At 33.4% G+C, this 7,613-nt stretch overlaps 1 pseudogene; it reads left to right on the top strand.

The window, feature by feature from the left end:
- Window positions 1-151: 151 nt before the first annotated feature.
- On the top strand, window positions 152-1,376 carry LOC149169149 (folate synthesis bifunctional protein, mitochondrial pseudogene; annotated as a pseudogene).
- The last annotated feature ends 6,237 nt before the right edge of the window (window positions 1,377-7,613 follow it).

The raw sequence follows: 7,613 nt of genomic DNA on the forward strand, positions 1-7,613 counted from the left end.
TTAGGCAGTTGGTCTAAGCTAATGCAAATGGACAAATAAACCATTCATGAATCCTTCATTGAAACAGATGTCTCTGGATCTATCTTTTGCAGCTTTGGGGTAGGTTTCTTCTTCTTGGGATTCCTTTGCATACTCATAAACCTCTGAATCTTGCATTGAAGTTCACTCCTTGGAGGAGGAAGTGGTCATTGCTTTGGGCAGCAATGTTGGAAACAGAGTTGAAAATTTCAATAGAGCTTTGAGCATGATGGGGAAAGATGGTGTCTGTATTAAAAAGCACGCAAACTTATACGAGACCGCACCTGTATATGTAATTTATCAACCTTGCTTCCTTAACTCTGCAATAAGGGCAATCACAAAACTTGTTCTGCATGCCTTGTTGACAGTTCTAAAAGAAATTGAAAAGGGATTAGGCCTGACTGAGGGCATAAGGTATGGGCCTCGACCTATTGATTTGGACATTTTATTCTATGGAAAGCTCAAGGTTTCATCAGATACATTCAAAATACCCCATCAAAATTTGTGGGAGCGGCCCTTTGTTCTTTCTCTACTTGTAGACCTTCTTGGATTGGTAGCTGACAACAACATTGTTGCCTGTTGGCACGCCTTGTCGAGAAGAAATGGCGGCATATTTTAGGCATGGGAGAAAGTTGGAGGGGAAGACCTTATGAGACAAGAGGGAATGAAGAGATTTTTTCCCATTGGAAATGATTTATTAGATTGGTCCCGAAAAACTCATGTCATGGGTGTTTTAAATTTAACAACAGATAGTTTTAGTGATGGAGGACGGTACACGTCTGTATAGAATGTAGTTGATCAGGTTGGACGGATAATATATGAAGGAGCATATATGATTGGCATTTGAGCATAGTCAACTAGGCCAACAGCATCAAGCATTTCACAGAGGAGGAATTGTCTCATCTTTTGCCAATTTTAGAAGCAATGGTGCAGATTCCTAAAGCTGAAGGTAAAATCCTATCAATAGATACTTTCAATGCTAAAGTTATATTTGAGGCAGTAAGAAATGGATCTCATGTTGTGAACGATATATCTGGAGGTTGTTTGTATCCCAACATGTTTCTACAGTTGCAGATCTCAGTGTCCCTTATATCTTAATACATATGAGGTGGGAATCGTCAACAATGCAAAACGATGAAAATACAACCTATGGGGATGTATGTAGAGAAGTTTCTAATGAGTTATGGTTACGGATAAAGAATGCAGAATCGTTTGGTATAACAGACCCTGGTATTGGTTTCTCTAAGACACTTGAGCAGAACTTGGAACTTCTTAGGGGTCTATCAGTTGTTCAACAAGGATTTGCAGCCAACAATGTGGATACTTCTCATTGGCCTATTTTAATTGGACCCTCATGAAAAAAAATATATATATAATAATAATAATAATTAATAAATTAAAATTTAAAATTTAAAAAAATATAAATTTAAAAATTAAAAAATTAAAAAAATAATAATAAATAAATAAAATAAAATAATATATATATATATATATAGATAAAAGGGAAAAATTTGTGGTCGCCCAAATCTAAGTTAATACATGGTTTTTTCATATAATATTGGTGTTGGATTTGACTTAATCCAAATAAAGAAGTATTTTTAATGATTATATTTTCCAAAAACCACATAGTAAATAAATATACATAATAGATGAATATATCTTTTAATTTAATGATTATATTTTCCAACAATGGCACTCAAAACCACATAGTAAATAAATATACATAATAGAGGAATATATGTTTTTCTTATGAGTATTATGTATTTTGAGTATTGATTGGTCTATATTGGTCAATTTTAATGGACTACTCTTCCTAGAACTCACCATATACAGAATGCTCACAGTTAACTCATGGGATATAGATGCAAGTGTCCAATCTATGTATAAAGCATCATTTATAAAGTTGTGATGCAATTTTAAATGTGGAAATACAACCATCATATTTTTCATGATGTTATTTTTCTTTATTTACCTCATCCATTATAATCTACTATTTGTAATTTTTTATTGAAACTTAAAAAACATCTTAGAAGATCAAGAGCCAATCTTTGTTACAAGCATTATACTATCTATAAATTTCAGATAATGTAAATCATTTAGCTTTATCTTCCACCTTTGCATGCAATTTTCTTTATTAATTCTTATTTTCAATGACCATTTACATTTATGCCTTACGGTGTTTCCTTTGCAACATCTAGTGCAAATGCTAGTTATATCTATACATGTATATAATTATATTAGTAAGATGAAAAGTGACCACCAAACATCCAACCACCTTCTATGACTCATCAATTTTCCCTTTGTTCTTAAGATAGCCCGAAGTTACATGGGAATCACCATTAACTATCTCTCCTTGAGGCATTGGTGAATGTGATTTCAAATACCCACCTCCTTCCCAGTCAATCATATGCATATGTAAACAAGAATATTCATGAAAAATTCAACCTACAAGAATATATGGTTCAAAGATAATTGGGAACGACATAAGAAAGTTAATTTTAAGACCACTATAAGCTACAAAATGCAAGAAGAACGAGAAAAAAAAAAGTTTGAACAACTAAATAAAATTCATAATGGATTAAGAAAGACATTACATGAGAGACAGTTAGTAGCATTAATTGTCAATTTCAAAGTTAAGCAATGCCAAGCTAATCTTCATATTGAGTTTATTAATCTTCATATTGAGTTTATTAAGCACATCATGCAACACCACTTTATATTAGTTTTGACATGCGCCATAATCCATTGTTGCATTCAACTTCACATTTGATGGAATCCACAAAGATTTATTACCATCTAATTTGATATGTACATAAAAATATAAAAATAAATAAATAAATATATATATATATATATATATATTGAAAACCTAATTACAAGCCATGTAAATTTCAATAATTAGATCAACGTGTGTCACTTTCGTCTCTACCTTGATCTTCTCTTGGATTTCAGTATGCTTTATTCTCTAATGACAACACCAACCATAAGAAGGAAGAATCCCATATCATTTCCCCTACCCTATATCACTCTAATTTTGCCATGCCCAATTTAATTAATTATAAAACTATGAACATACACATCGTAGTAACAAATAAGTGAAATTAAAATAAAAATAAAAGAAATCATATAATACCAATCAAAAGTAGCATAAAATCATTGAATTTTCTAATTATATATGTTATCATGTCAATCATATAACTAATCTGATACTACATTATTTCCTTTCAAGCTTTTTTTTGAAAACATCCAAAAATTTGATGTTGTTGTCTCCTTAATAATGTTTTTCTTCTCTCGATGGGCTTCTTGTTGGCAACACAAAGCATGCCTTAGGGTAGGTAGCTAAGTAGGACCCACATCTAAAATAAAAGAAAAACATGTATAAGTCACCTTGCTCATATTATATGAACATAAAAATATAATTTATTAATGATGAAATGTCCAATTTAGTATATTTCATTATGTATACAATTACTATGATTACTACCTGTTTTAGTAGACATTGTGGTAGGGATGACCTTATGTTGATCACCATCAATAACTTCAATAATATACGCATCATCCATAACAATATCTTCATGCACATGCGATAACATTTATGATTATTTTATAACCCATAAATCCTAAACAAGTATATAGCTAACCATTGAAAATATATGTAACAACCCTTTTTGTTGCACCTTGTGATTGTAAATATCTTATGTAAATTTTGGGGAAATATATAAAAAATATTTAAGTGAAAATGAATTGATGGTTAGTTGAAGGGGAGGGACATGGATCCATAGCTTCGAAAAGGGGAAAGTTGTGTAAATTGTTGGTATTTCTGGGGAAATGTCATAAGCAAGGCACATCCATCCCATTTAATTCCTTTACCTATCACCCTGACCACAATGTTTCCTATGCTGACATACATTGAAGTTTTGGAGTGAGAAACAAGGTTAGAGGAAAATTCCCATCAATTTTCCCTCCTCAAGGATTAAGGAGAGAATGTATGTCTTGAGAGGAAAAACAAAGATGATGGAACAAAAAACATATTCACACAAGAATAAAAGACAATCAAGAAGAGAGTGTGTGGATACAAATAGTAGATGCAAGCGAGCTCTCACAACGAACGCAGAAAAAGAAGAACACTTGGAAAGGGAAAAGAGATGAAAATAGTGAAGAAGGCTAAATTGGACTGAAATATTCCTAAGTTGGTATTTTGTGATAGGGAAGTATTCCATGTGACTAGTTTGAAGGTCCTAGATTGTGTGTCTAATCCTAATTGGCTAGTGGGAGGCTCGATGGAGAATTGAACGTCTTAGTGCTTGCTAATTAAGCTAATAACCATTAAGTGTTTGTTGAATAAGCTAATAAACCACTTAGTGCTTGTTGAATGGGTTGTTAAACCACTTGGGTGATTGTTGTAAGGCTCATAAACCACTTGAAAGGGTAAGTTGAACCACTATGGTGCTTGTTGTGAGGTTGTGAAACCACCTGGACAGTGGGATACAAGATCCTATAGTTCTTGCTTTAAAAACACAACTATAAAACCACCTATATAGTGGATTCATTCTCCTAGAACTAATCAATACCCCATTTGGGCCTTGGGTGAATCCCTATGATTGATTGATTGATCTTAGAGAGAGTAAGAGAGTCATTGTGGTGCTCACTTCTAGAGAGTAGTTGATAAACCATCTAGACAGTGGTCTTCATCTCTTGAGTGTATGACTAAGATTTGGTGTGAATTTCCCCTTGAGAAAGAATCCCCTCAGAATCGGGATCCGTCCAAGGGTTGTTCAACTGCAAGGGAAATTATAATGTGGTTGGCCTATGGTTGGGTGGGGAGTTTAAGCCCCTACTTCAGTTTCCAACCATATAAATTTATTTAGATAAGTATAAAATTATTCTTATTTGGGTTTTAGGTTGTGATATCTTTGTTATGATGATTAATTATATTGTGATCATGCATATTCATGTGTGGATGATTGAATGTTGTTATTACACTTACTACTAGCTATATTAGATATTGTGAATTTAATGACTAGTAGTACCATGGAGTTTCTACCATGTTCATGATTTATCAGTTATTGTTATGGTTGGTGTTGAGTGGCTATAGGGGCATAATTTCATATTCACATCTTATGAATATTGGTGCAAACTTGTAAATATTTTCAATATATTCTTAATTGTTGGCGCTTTAATTACAACTCAAACTATTCACTTTGAATCCACTACATTGAGGAAATGCATAACAAAACACTTAAGAACTGAGTTGCATACTTACTTCACCCAGTTGGAGGCCACCGTATAGGCTTTGGCCCTTTCTTTTGAAAACTTGACGTTCTAGGCAATTGTCCCTATCTTAAAAAAATCTTTCATTTTCCTTGTTCCCTTATCTTTACCCTTCCCACAGACTAATATAGAGATCTAGGGTATCTGGGAGTTACAAGGATCGACACTCTTGCCTGCAGGATGGATCACCACATGACCATATTTCTTTATCTTTTAATGAATCATGTCTAGGCATTTGAGGTGTGTTGAGAGCACTTACATCTGTGCTTGATTGGATGCATCTAGGGGGTCGGATCTCCTTATGGTAGATCCATATATCCAGACGTGTGAAAGGGGAAGATACTAGGTGGGAGGCTACATGGCTAGATGTATCTAGGATTACCTTAATTTTAGTTGCATCCCTGGATCCAGGGTTGGACGAAGGTGAAAAATTAAGAGGAAGCCAAATATGTCATAGGCTAGACCTCCCTTTTTGAAGCATGCCACATCCAAGAGTCTGGTAAAAGAGAGGGGACAGATGTAACATGGGGGGTCCATGCTATATTGACCCCACACATGAAGTAGATCCATAGATGTAGCATTTGGTGGTGGAGATGGATGAAAATACATTTGAAGGGACAAATGAGTATTAGCCAGATGTAATGGCAAGGTAGTGAATGACACCATGATGGAAATACCTAGTTGGCCTTGTGTGGAGTTGACATGGTAATTCCATAAGTTCCTAATGAGTACCTCATGGATGCTACATGGAAGTCCATTGATGACGTGGCTAATATCATTGGTCAAACTTCTAATGGGCATAAATTTCATTCCAAGAATCAAATTGGAGTAAAATTTATATCGCCATAAAGCTCTTGACAAGCTAAATGTGATGGTGGAAATTATTTTAAGTTTTAATTAAGCTATAAAAAGAGGATTTTTCTAACCCACTATTTATAACATACATTGGAGGTTGTGTTAAATTCAACAGGTAACACTTCCTGTAGCCTTGGAAAGTACAAGGGGGTGGGAGAGAGCATTACAATATATTTAGCTTATTTAGCTCCACATTCATAGTAGGATTATTCTATGCCTGAATGTCTAGAAAATGATTTATACCCCCCTCTCAAATTTATTTCTAGAATATCTTGGGTGGGTAGCTTCACGCTCTTAGTTGACTACATATCATAACATAAAATAATTAATTTTGACTTAAACTTAGATAATAGTTGAAAAACTAAGTAATGAGATTGTTTGAATTGTAGTCCTTACATGTCTATCTTTCATTTTGACATATCTCTCTTGCCTGAGTTTATGTTCCCCAACCTTTTCCAATCTAGCCTTGATGGCCCTAGATGTGTCCTTAATTCAGCCTTTCTTGTCTCCTTAAGCCTATGAAAAGTTTCAAGTACATGTTGATGATGTTTAATTGGTCAAGAATAATGAAATATTATTTATTAAATTTTTATAATATTATAATTATCTCAACCTCTCCAACTTTTAGTTTCATGTCCCTCTTTTTCATCCTTCTCTCCCTAGAATCCTCCAATAGTGCATACCACTTTCTTTTGGTAACTAATGTTACTCATAGTTACAAAAGCATATCAGATTTGTGTGGTGGATGTCCCACATTGTCTTTAAATACTTCCCTCCATAGAAGGAATCACATTTTGGTTGAGTATTTATCCAATATGATACAACATGTAATTAATCAAACCATTTTTCAAACTAGGGTTTTGTTATTTATATCCAATCGTAATTATCATTGTAAATAGAATAAAGGCATTCTTGTGAAACTTAGGATAAAATATGTTATTACAAATAAACGTTATGATATATTACTACTATACTTATCAAATCAACATAAAAATATTAATTTTGTATAAAACCAAAATAAATTAAGGGATTCGTAATTACCATGAAATTTTAATCCTTTAAGTGGGAGCAAGTTTGACATCCATGTGTAAAGAAATAATACCTAATGGTTTGGTTCTTGTGAAAATTAAAACCAAAGAGGGAGTAAGAAGCACCATCAATAAAAGCAACAATAGAGCACCACCAACATGAGTAGCAAAAGACGAACAAGTGTAAATGCAAGTGTGCTACTTACTTTTTTTAAATACAAATGAGTATATATATTAGTTTCAAATACATGCATGGCTCATGGAAAATACTTAGGTACTACATCATGGATATTTGTACCTTCATTCTTCCCTGTAGCCATTTTCCATCAGGTTTTCAAAAACACTACAAAATTTGATAGAGTACAATACTAGCTTGTAGGAATAGACCTTACAATATTGTCTTAATAGGCAACAAAATTTGCATCCTTCCATATATCAGGT

This window comes from Pinus tabuliformis, chromosome 4_2 (assembly GCF_031772625.1).
Source record: "Pinus tabuliformis cultivar Carrire ecotype Pingquan chromosome 4_2, CPIR1, whole genome shotgun sequence".
NCBI classification, from domain to species: Eukaryota; Viridiplantae; Streptophyta; class Pinopsida; order Pinales; family Pinaceae; genus Pinus; species Pinus tabuliformis.